We start from the raw sequence: 12,086 nt of genomic DNA, 5'->3' as shown, positions 1-12,086 counted from the left end.
ACACATGTTCCTCACATTTCTGTGGCAGAACGTTCTGGAATCTGAGAGGAGCTACAAATTTCCTTCCACCCAGCGTTCCCCCAAGTCTCCCGATAAAAATGATACCTCACTTGCGTGGGTAGGCCTAGCGCCGGCGACAGGAAACACCCCAAAGCGCAACGTGGACACATCCTAAATTTTGGAAAAAAACAGAGGTGTTTTTTGCGAAGTGCCTACCTGTAGATTTTGGCCTCTAGCTCAGCCGGCACCTAGGGAAACCTACCAAACCTGTGCATTTCTGAAAACTGGAGACCTAGGGGAATCCAAGGAGGGGTGACTTGCGGGGCTCGGACCAGGTTCTGCTACCCAGAATCCTTTGCAAACCTCAAAATTTGGCTAAAAAAACACATGTTCCTCACATTTCTGTGGCAGAAAGTTCTGGAATCTGAGAGGAGCTACAAATTTCCTTCCACCCAGCGTTCCCCCAAGTCTCCCGATAAAAATGATACCTCACTTGCGTGGGTAGGCCTAGCGCCGGCGACAGGAAACACCCCAAAGCGCAACGTGGACACATCCTAAATTTTGGAAAAAAATAGAGGTGTTTTTTGCGAAGTGCCTACCTGTAGATTTTGGCCTCTAGCTCAGCCGGCACCTAGGGAAACCTACCAAACCTGTGCATTTCTGAAAACTAGAGACCTAGGGGAATCCAAGGAGGGGTGACTTGTGGGGCTCGGACCAGGTTCTGTTACCCAGAATCCTTTGCAAACCTCAAAATTTGGCTAAAAAAACACATGTTCCTCACATTTCTGTGGCAGAAAGTTCTGGAATCTGAGAGGAGCTACAAATTTCCTTCCACCCAGCGTTCCCCCAAGTCTCCCGATAAAAATGATACCTCACTTGCGTGGGTAGGCCTAGCGCCGGCGACAGGAAGCACCCCAAAGCGCAACGTGGACACATCCTAAATTTTGGAAAAAAACAGAGGTGTTTTTTGCGAAGTGCCTACCTGTAGATTTTGGCCTCTAGCTCAGCCGGCACCTAGGGAAACCTACCAAACCTGTGCATTTCTGAAAACTAGAGACCTAGGGGAATCCAAGGAGGGGTGACTTGCGGGGCTCGGACCAGGTTCTGTTACCCAGAATCCTTTGCAAACCTCAAAATTTGGCTAAAAAAAACACATGTTCCTCATATTTCTGTGGCAGAAAGTTCTGGAATCTAAGAGGAGCTACAAATTTCCTTCCACCCAGCGTTCCCCCAAGTCTCCCGATAAAAATGATACCTCACTTGCGTGGGTAGGCCTAGCGCCGGCGACAGGAAACACCCCAAAGCGCAACGTGGACACATCCTAAATTTTGGAAAAAAACAGAGGTGTTTTTTGCGAAGTGCCTACCTGTAGATTTTGGCCTCTAGCTCAGCCGGCACCTAGGGAAACCTACCAAACCTGTGCATTTTTGAAAACTAGAGACCTAGGGGAATCCAAGGAGGGGTGACTTGCGGGGCTCGGACCAGGTTCTGTTACCCAGAATCCTTTGCAAACCTCAAAATTTGGCTAAAAAAACACATGTTCCTCACATTTCTGTGGCAGAAAGTTCTGGAATCTGAGAGGAGCTACAAATTTCCTTCCACCCAGCGTTCCCCCAAGTCTCCCGATAAAAATGATACCTCACTTGCGTGGGTAGGCCTAGCGCCGGCGACAGGAAACACCCCAAAGCGCAACGTGGACACATCCTAAATTTTGGAAAAAAACAGAGGTGTTTTTTGCGAAGTGCCTACCTGTAGATTTTGGCCTCTAGCTCAGCCGGCACCTAGGGAAACCTACCAAACCTGTGCATTTCTGAAAACTAGAGACCTAGGGGAATCCAAGGAGGGGTGACTTGCGGGGCTCGGACCAGGTTCTGTTACCCAGAATCCTTTGCAAACCTCAAAATTTGGCTAAAAAAACACATGTTCCTCACATTTCTGTGGCAGAAAGTTCTGGAATCTGATAGGAGCCACAAATTTCCTTCCACCCAGCGTTCCCCCAAGTCTCCCGATAAAAATGATACCTCACTTGTGTGGGTGGGCCAGGTGCCTGCAACAGAATAAGGCCCAAAACCTGAAGGGATAGAAGGGATAGCACAGCAAGTTTATAAGGGCATATTCTTATATACATCTTTAGACGGACTCTGCTTTGGGGACCCACATAAGTGAGGTGTCATTTTACTTGGGAGACTGAGGGGAAAACTGGGGAGTAGGAATTTTGTGCTGGAGCGGTGATCCTACTAAGAAAAATCAGGAAAATATGCTTTTTTATGCAAATTTTGAGGTTTACAGAGGAGTCTGGGTAAGAAAATGTTGGGGGAGCCACACAAGCCACACCTCCCTAGACTCCTTGGGGTGCCTAGTTTAAAAAAGTTTCTGGGTTTTGTAGGTTTCCCTATATGACGGCCGCACCCAGGACCAAAAACATAGGTGGGCCCTCCCCCCAAACACAGGTATTTTTGGAATATATCACTTTGATGTGTGCACATACGTCCGTGATGTGCCAAACACTAAAATTGTGAAAAGAAACACACTTAGGTTATGTGAAGAAGACCCCTCACCCACCAACCAAGTTGGTGGCATGCTTCATCATCGGGGTCCCACCCGAGGCACCTAGCGTGTCTCAAGTGTGCTGCGACGCCTGATTACAGCGGAGCAGGTTTTGTCATTTGTACCACACATACTGGTTGGATTTGGCACGAGGGTGAGTGATGGTTCAGTAGATCAAATTTTATTAACGAGATTTCACAAAAGTGAAATGCACTGGTAATAACTGAAAGGCCAAAAAACTGAACCAATGACTCACAGCTCGTGAGCTGTAAAGCCACGACAAGGCACCAACCGCTTTACAGTCCATTCACACACCTTTCATACATGACATGCACTAGACCATTCACGCCGCCAGCCACGGGCCCAGCACATTACAAGACTCGCATCCACAGACAGCGCCAGTCAAGGGCCCATCACTTTCATACGCCCACATGCCTGATACAGCAATCACACCAGCTGATGAGTGTGTGGACTGGCGTTTGGCTGGCACTGCCAGCCAAGCGCCACACCACCAGCCAAGCGCCACCCCACCCACACCACCAGCCAAGCGCCACCCCACACACACCGCCAGCCCAGCGCCACCCCACACACACCGCCAGCCAAGCGCCACCCCACACACACCGCCAGCCAAGCGCCACCCCACACACACCGCCAGCCAAGCGCCACCCCACACACACCGCCAGCCAAGCGCCACCACACCCACGCCGCCAGCCAAGCGCCACTCTACACATGCCATCCCCTTTTTTTGTTTTTAAACAACAAAGAAACCACTAATCATAAATTAGTACAAAACTACAAACACAAAAGCTCTAACTGAATACATGACTAATGCCAACCGTGAAACCGAACATATAAAAATATAAAACACCAGTTTACGCTCACGGAATTTCCCAATAATTCTTCTGTGTGTGGTAGCTCCTGAAACAGCCACCCACACACAGCCCAGGCTTTGAAGGACAATCAGGGCAGTACATCCTAGTCTCCTTCCTGATACCTCTTCGAGCACAGACTCTACATCTCTTAGCAGGAACGTTTTTTTTGCCCGTGGGAGGAATGTGCTCAGCAAAGTGACGATCTTTCAATCTAGCCACATCCTCCACCACTGCTTCTCTAGGAACTCTTGCCTGTTCCAGCACAACAAGGCTAGCTATGATAGACTCCTGAAATTTCACAAATGTCATCCTTGACTCTGGAGAACTATCCTTAAACACAACAAAAGCATTAAAAGTTGCCAAGTGGAACAAGTGAAGCGCTAATTTCTTATACCACACATAAGACTTACGAGCAGCAGTATAAGGTTCTAACCTCTGATCTACTCTATCAACACCACCCATGTGCTTATTATAGTCTAAGATGCACACAGGTTTGCGCACTTCGGCAACCTGACCCCAAACAGCCACAGGTGAAGTACTCTCATCATGGATGGTGCTTAGCATGTATACATCCCTCTTGTCTACAAATTTCAGAGCTAGCAGCTCATCATTCCGCAAGGCACTGCACTGTCCCTTCTCAAGTTTTTTACAGACAAGCTCTTTTGGATAGCCTTTCCGATTAGAGCGGATTGTGCCACAAGCAACAGTGTCCACTCTGAACAACTCCTTGAACAACCGAACTCCAGTGTAGAAGTTATCTACATATAAATGGTGACCTTTGTTAAACAGTCGTCTACCAAGTTCCCACACAATTTTCTCACTAACTCCAAAAGTGGGAGGACAACCAGGGGGGTCTATATTGGAATCCCTACCAGTGTAGACCCGGAAATTATAAACATATCCTGTACTACTTTCTGACAGCATATACAATTTAATTCCATACCGTGCCCTCTTGCTAGGAATGTACTGCCTAAAAACCAAACGACCCTTGAACAGGACCAAAGACTCATCTACAGATATTTCTTTCCCTGGAACATAGATCTCTGAAAACCGATCTACCAAATGATCAAGGACAGGTCTAATCTTAAAAAGACGGTCAGAATCAGGATGATCTTGTGGCAAGGCTAAAGCATTATCTACAAAATGCAACATCCGAAGAAGAAGCTCATACCGGTTACGACTCATGATGGCAGGAAATATAGCAGTTGCCATCAAGGGACTAGTAGACCAATATGAAGACAGCGACGGCTTCCTTATCAGCCCCATCAAAAAAGTTAAACCCAAGAACTTTTTCAACTCTTCCAGATTTGTGGGAATCCACCGGCTAGCTCTAGAGTGTGGCCTAAGTCTGGCAGCGTTGTCCCTCAAAAACTGCTCTGCATACAAATTAGTCTGCTCAACAATCTCTTCCAAAAATATATCGTCCATAAACAACTCAAAAAAGTTGACGGGCAAAAAGTTTTCCGTATTAACTCGACACCCTGGAAAACCAGTAAACGCAGGCAACTGTGGCTGCTCCATGTTTGGTGCAACCCATGCGTCAGGTCTTCCAATGGGAAGCCTTTCAGCCGCTGGCTCCTGCACCATTGGCACATCACTGTCCTCCTCTAAAACAGGCCCTTCATCAGCACTGAGAGTGGCTTCATCATCAGATGATTCATCTCTGACAGAAAATTCACTTCCAGAATCCTGCACTTCCTCCTCTGCCTCAGATGCAGAGTCAGTCTCATATTCATGGTCAGAAGATGACTCAAAAAGCACACTAACAACCTGCTGAGCGGTCATCCTACGGCTGGCCATGATCCTTCCTACAAAAATTAACTGGACAAATACACCACCAACAACCAGCACTTTGTAAGATAAGTAACAAAGTATAGGTTTATCACTAAGAATTCTAAACTCAAAAACTATACTGCTCACTTGCCTGAAAAAGCTTGACTCACCAGCAACTACTCTGCACAGCCACAGCAATCACCAACGATATCCCACTAAAAAGAGAAAAAAAAAAGCAAATTAGACATAAGACAACACAATAATCATTGTGCATAACTCTAAGGACAATTTCACACACAATCCTGCATTCAGTACACCACCTACAAACATGTCATTCATGCATTGCAACAATACTCACTTGGAGTAAATTTATTTACTTACCTAAAACATGCAACTACGCAAACCGCAGGACAACTACTGCCAAAACTGCAACAAGCCACAGCAAAGTCAGCAAAAGCTTTGAACTAGAACAAAAAGGAGAAAAACTGTTATTATCATAAAAGCAAATACTTCGCCAGTTGACAAACACTCCGCCACTAACCATTTTTTCATTTTCCCTTGTGTCTAGTCTTCTCTGCTTGGGGGAAGATGGGCCTAAAAAAAAATAGGCCAATCTACCCCCAAGGGGAGGGGGCAGAAATCGCCCAGATTACATTGCACCCTTTGGGGGGGGGGCGACCCTTGCCCAAGGGGCCACACCCCCACACAAAGCACACACACACACATATAGTATCCCTGGCGCTATGGGGATTCTGCCCCCCTTGGGGACAGAAAGGCCTAAAAAATAGGCATATCTGCCCCCAAGGGGGGCAGAACTGCCCAAAAATACATGTGGGCCCCTGGGGGCGACCCTTGCCCAAGGGGCCGCCCCCAACACAAAAAATAAAAACCAACAATAAAATCCCTGGTGTCTAGTGGCTTTCTGCCCCCCTTGGGGGCAGATCGGCGTAAAAATAGGGCCAATCTGCCCCCAAGGGGGGCAGAAACGACGATAAATACATTGCGCCCCCGGGGGGAGCGACCCTTGCCCAAGGGGCCACCCCCCAACACAAAGCACACATACAAACATATCTTTCTGGCGCTATTGGGATTCTGCCCCCCTTGGGGGCAGAAAGGCCTAAAAAAAATAGGCCTCTCTGCCCCCAAGGGGGGCAGAACTGCCCCAAAATACATGAGGGCCCCTGGGGGTGACCCTTTCCCAAGGGGCCGCCCCCCAACACAAAAAATACAAATCAACAATAAAATCCCTGGTGTCTAGTGGCTTTCTGCCCCCCTTGGGGGCAGATCGGCCTAAAAATAGGGCCAATCTGCCCCCAGGGGGGCAGAAACGACGTAAAATACATTTGCCCCCAAAGGGGAGCGACCCTTGCCCTAGGGGCCGCCCCCCAACACAAAAAATACAAATCAACAATAAAATCCCTGGTGTATAGTGGCTTTCTGCCCCCCTTGGGGGCAGATCGGCCTAAAAATAGGGCCAATCTGCCCCCAGGGGGGGGGCAGAAATGACGTAAAATACATGTGCCCCCAAAGGGGAGCGACCCTTGCCCAAGGGGCCGCCCCCCAACACAAAAAATACAAATCAACAATAAAATCCCTGGTGTCTAGTGGCTTTCTGCCCCCCTTGGGGGCAGATCGGCCTAAAAATAGGGCCAATCTGCCCCCAGGGGGGGCAGAAACGACGTAAAATACATGTGCCCCCAAAGGGGAGTGACCCTTGCCCAAGGGGTCGCTCCCCTACACTAGTATGCATTCAAAAGAGAAATCCCTGGTGTCTAGTGGGCATTCCTGCTGCCCGATCGCATCGCGATCGGGCAGCAGGAATGCTCAAAGAGACATCGAGGGAAAGGAAAACCCTTTCCTTTCCCTCGATGCCTCTCTCAGAGCACCCCCACCCCGCACGAAGGTGAAAAACTCACCTTCTCCCTTAGACGCGCTGGAAGCAAATGGCTTCCAGCGCGTCTTTCCCCCTTTCCATGAAATCAGCGCGCGATCGCGCGCTGATGTCATGGGGGGGGGTGGGGGGGGGCGTGAAAGGGGAAGGGATTCCCCTTTCAGCCCTGGCCTGGGGGTGTTGGGGGACGGCCCTCGGGGGAAGCGCTAGCGCTTCCCCCGACTGCCAGTCCCAGGACGTAATGGTTACGTCCATGGCGCCACACGGGCGCTGCCATGGACGTAACCATTACGTCCCTGGCGGGGAAGGGGTTAAGGATAGGGAGGCGGGGATTATGCTTCTCTCTCTTTACTGCAAAAAAAAAAAAAAAAAGCAGCCAATAAAACTTCAACAATTCAAAAAACTACATTTCCCATGAAACCCAATAGTTCAGAGTCCACCAATCATAGGGAGTATGCCTGTATATCAGTCTCTTCCAACACAGTCCTTCCTCTTTCTTTGCAATAAATAAAATAAGTACTTGACTCATTGGAACGGGAAACTCCTTGAACGAATCAAACTCAGGAAGTCTTCCAAACTCAAAACAGAGTACCGAACTTCAACTTGCCGTTCATCCCTCCGACCTAGATCAGACATCTTAGGTTTCCAAACTTAACTGGATCCTCAACATCAAAGCGCAATCAGGCCCCTTTGTTTTCCGTGCCTAGGAAAAAGAAATATGTCATAATAATATTCTTTCTAAGACTCAATAACTCTATACAAATCAAAACGGGAGGGTACATCAACATGTAATCACAGTGTTTAAGTTTAAAGCGTTCAGAAACACATATATATTACGGTATCATCATCGGGTTGGGTAATCCTCGCCTCCGTGTCCTTAATAGAATTGAAAATTCTAGACGCGTAAGCTAGAAAGTTTTTCATTTTGTGTCAGGACCGGAGGCTTCGGATTATGCTAGTTCAAAGTTGATTCACAACAGTCGTCACTACATCTACAATTGGTTTATGATAGAATATTTTAAACGTGGAGTCTGATGACCAATCAGCCGCTCTCATAATATCCTTTAAACGAGAGCCAACAGAGAACAACTTAGAAGCCATCGCTCCTCTGACTGAATGTGCTCCAAACATAAAAATATCTATACAAGCTTCCTGTAGGATCCATCAAACCCAACGTGCCAAAGTTGCAACAGAAACAGGACCAAAAGGCTTTTGTAAAGAAATCAACAATTGGCCTTAAAAATTCCTACGTACTTCCCTAGTACATTCCTCATAAGCTTTTAAACATTTCACAATACATAATGTTTGATGATGAGGAAAAGCTGGATAAGAAATCCCTCTAGAAGCCTTTTTTGTACGGTTGGAAATAGTAAACAAAACTCCTGAAGGAGTAAATACTCTATCTGCCAAATCCAGTGCTCGTACATCTGATACTCTCCGACAGGATAACAGACACAGTAAAACAATTAACTTAGCTGAAAGCTGTTTTCGAGAAAGATCCTCGTTGCACGCCCAGGGTTTAAAAAACTTTAGGAGAATTTCTACATCACAAAGGGAAGTTTAGGCTGAAGAGGATTAGCCATGCGAATTTCACTAAGTAGCTTGCAAACTAGAGGGTGTTCCCCTACCTGTTTCCCTTCTATATGGGGGTGACCCGCTGAGATTGCTGACCTGAAATTATTAATGGTTCTATACGCTAAACCTTGAGCTGCTACTTCAGAAAGAAAATTGACAATCATAACAATGGAGGACCCCATGGTGTCAATACTTCTTTCACCACACCAACACACCCATCTTTTCCAGGAAGCTTGATATAGTTTGTGAGTGGAAGGAGCCCAAGATTGGGACAAGAAAAACATTGCGTTGACCGAAACTCCAGGCACTTGCCAGCGTCTCCAGAAATTCTCAACGCCATGAGGGACAATTGTCCCCTCCATATCAGAGGGTGAGGAGATCCCACTGGGTCTGATAGCAGATTAGGGTCCTGCAGAGTCGCAAGAGGAAGAGCGCATGACATTGACATCGCCAATGGGAACCATGGCTGTGCTTTCTACACAGGAGTCACAAAAATTAATTGCGCCCTCTGTCTCCTCGCCTGAGAGAGTACTCTCTGAATCATGATGAAAGGAGGAAATGCATAAAGTTTCTCCGACTCCCAAGACTGAAGAAAAGCATCCATCCCTGACGCCAAGGAATCCAGTCTCCAGCTGAAGAATCGAGTCAGCTGAGCATTGAGTCTCGAGGCAAAGAGATCTGTCCTGCAAGGGCCCCATTGAGTATTCAATTTGCTGAAGATCTGAGGATTCGGCTTCCAATCGCTGCCATCCCAGAGGAAGCGCGAGTTCCAGTATGCAATCAGATTGGCTCGACCCAAAATATATTCCGCAGGCACCGATATGTGATGGTGAAGGCAAAACTGCCAAAACTCCTTCACGATCTCCACTAACACACGAGACCTGGTCCCCCCCAGGCCAGTTGATATACTGAACCGCTGAAATGTTGTCCATCCAAAGAAGAATACAACATTTTGCTTGCCGAGGAGATAGGGATCGAATAGCAAAAGCTCCCGCCAATAACTCCAGGCAGTTGATGTGAAGGGACAACTCCTCCTGGGACCAACGGCCCCGTGTCTGAACTTAGCCACAACGAGCACCCCATGCCCAACGGCTGGCATCAGATTTTATAATCATTTCCGGGCTGGAGGCAAAGATAGCTCTGCCGTTCCAGGCATCCATGTGTGCTAACCACCAATTGATCTCTGCCCTGGCTTTGTGCAACAGAACAATCTGTTCTGCGTACGATAATCCCCTGCAAAGGTGAAGTATCATCAGGCGTTGTAAGGCTCGATAGTGAAGTTGCCCTGGAATTATTGCTTGGATTGACGAAGCTAAAAGACCCACTAAACGTTCCGGGGTCTTCAATGATATAGTCTGAGAGGCAATGGCTCTCCTCAATTCTTTCTTGATGGACCTCCTCTTCGTCAGAGATAACAACAATTGTGCCTTAATGGAATCTACCTGAAATCCTAAGAATTCTATAACCTTGGAAGGGGTTAACACTGATTTGTCTAGATTGATCAGGAATCCTAGATCCTGCAGAAGTTGAATCATCCAAGAAGGATGAAGAAGAACTGGCTCTTCGGATTGCGCCATGATCAAAATGTCGTCCAGATATATAATGAGGCGGACCCCTCTTTCCCTGAGAAGTTGTACCACGGGTCTTAGAAGTTTGGTAAAACACCAAGGTGTGGCTGAAAGACCAAAAGGAAGGATGGCGAATTCGTACCAAGTCCCTCGCCAACAGAATTGGAGATAACGGCGATGAGGTTCAAAACTGGGGACTGCAAGATAAGCATCTGTTACATCTAACCGCACTAAGAAATCCCCCTCTAGAAGAAGGTCTCTCAAGAGATGGATGCCCTCCATCTTGAAATGGTGGTAAACAACCCAAGAATTGAATTCCTTCAGGTTGAGGACTAATCACGACCCGCCTCCTTTCTTCCGAACCAGAAAAACCGAGCTTACAAACCCCTTCGGGTGAGGGTCAGAGCGGCAAATGGCGCGTTTCTGAAGGAGACGAGCTATTACGTCGCCCATGAAAGAGCCTTCTTTTTAGGAAATTAGTTTATTGTTGTAGGGGTGGAAGATTCTCGCGGTGTGACAGAGGGCAGTGTGAGGAAGATGAGAGGAGGGCAGGGTGTTGATAAGACATTAACAATTATGCTGAAGTACCTTAATGGCTGATTATAAAGGTTTTAACGGCACTCAGCCGAGACCAAGTGGGATGGACGAGCTGCTTGCTGTTCGCAAAACATCAACTCAGGGAGCTCTCTGCTGCGCTCCTTGGAACATTGACGTCCGGGGCCTGGGCCCTGCTCGCGCATCCCCAAGGCCGGCCGTGCTTGAGGGGGATACCTTCTGTTTGTGAAGGCATCAAAAGACATTTGTTTGGGAGTTGGAGAAACATGAGTGTCATTATGCCTTTTGGGGGATTCATTCTATTCCCTGTGCTCTAAATCAGATATTTTAAAACATAATCACTAAAAAATAAAAACTTAAAAAACGGATTTCAGGTTTTTGCTCAAATGCGGAATCCACTGATATTGGTACAACACACCCCATAAATTCTATGTCAGGACCGGAGGCTCAGATTATGTTTCTATTTCTATGCTTTATTATCAACAGCAGCCAATAGGAGAAGATGTTATTAAAAGAAAACATATCCCAGCATTCATGGGAGTAACGTCATAACCATAGAGAACACAGTATATATAAACCTTTGAGGCAAAATAACTTCCTCTTTCTTTGCTGCTTCGGCAGCCAGTTAAGTGCCTCTTGTTTCCAAATCTTTATTTACTTTATTGTGCCGCTATTTAGTTACTCGTTGTGCCGCTAGCGCTTGCTTTTGCCCGCGCTTTTATCAGTTGTGGAGTGGGAGCGGGAGCCTTTTTCCTTACGGGGCTTCGCCCGTATTTTTCACTTACGAAGCTTTTGCCTCTTGAGTAGAGCCCCAGTTTATACGCAGACACGCACGCGTGGGTGCGTCCGCTCGCTCGTTCTTCTGGCGCACCTTTTATTCCCATTTGAGGATTCTGACGGTGCAGTCAGCCTGATCGAGCCAGTGTGAGTGCTCCTGTCTATTGGAAGCTTCCTCCCTTACATATACTGTCTTTACCTTGGCAGTTTTACGCCCTGAGTCCACTGGATTGGCTCAGGGTTGGAAAATAAGCATAGGCTTTGCCTAGAGTGCTGCAGGCTGCTCCCCCCACACTTTATATATTTAAATTTAAATTTTACTTAGCCTGCTGGGGGTTTTTGCACTCCCCCTGACTGTAGTCTTTGGCTACCTCTGAATTTACGTTCCTTTGGACGTACCCAATATTATCATGGCCCAATGTTACTCCTATGAGGAGGATGAATATTTTTGGGGTGAGCCCCCATCTTTTGAAGAAAACTTGGTTGGCGCATTGGAAAATAGCGTCCAGCTATCAGTTAACAAGGCAT

Source organism: Pleurodeles waltl, chromosome 3_1 (genome assembly GCF_031143425.1).
Source record: "Pleurodeles waltl isolate 20211129_DDA chromosome 3_1, aPleWal1.hap1.20221129, whole genome shotgun sequence".
In the NCBI taxonomy this organism is placed as follows: domain Eukaryota; kingdom Metazoa; phylum Chordata; class Amphibia; order Caudata; family Salamandridae; genus Pleurodeles; species Pleurodeles waltl.
The sequence above is the reverse complement of the archived record's forward strand: the minus strand, read 5'-3'. Positions refer to the sequence as shown.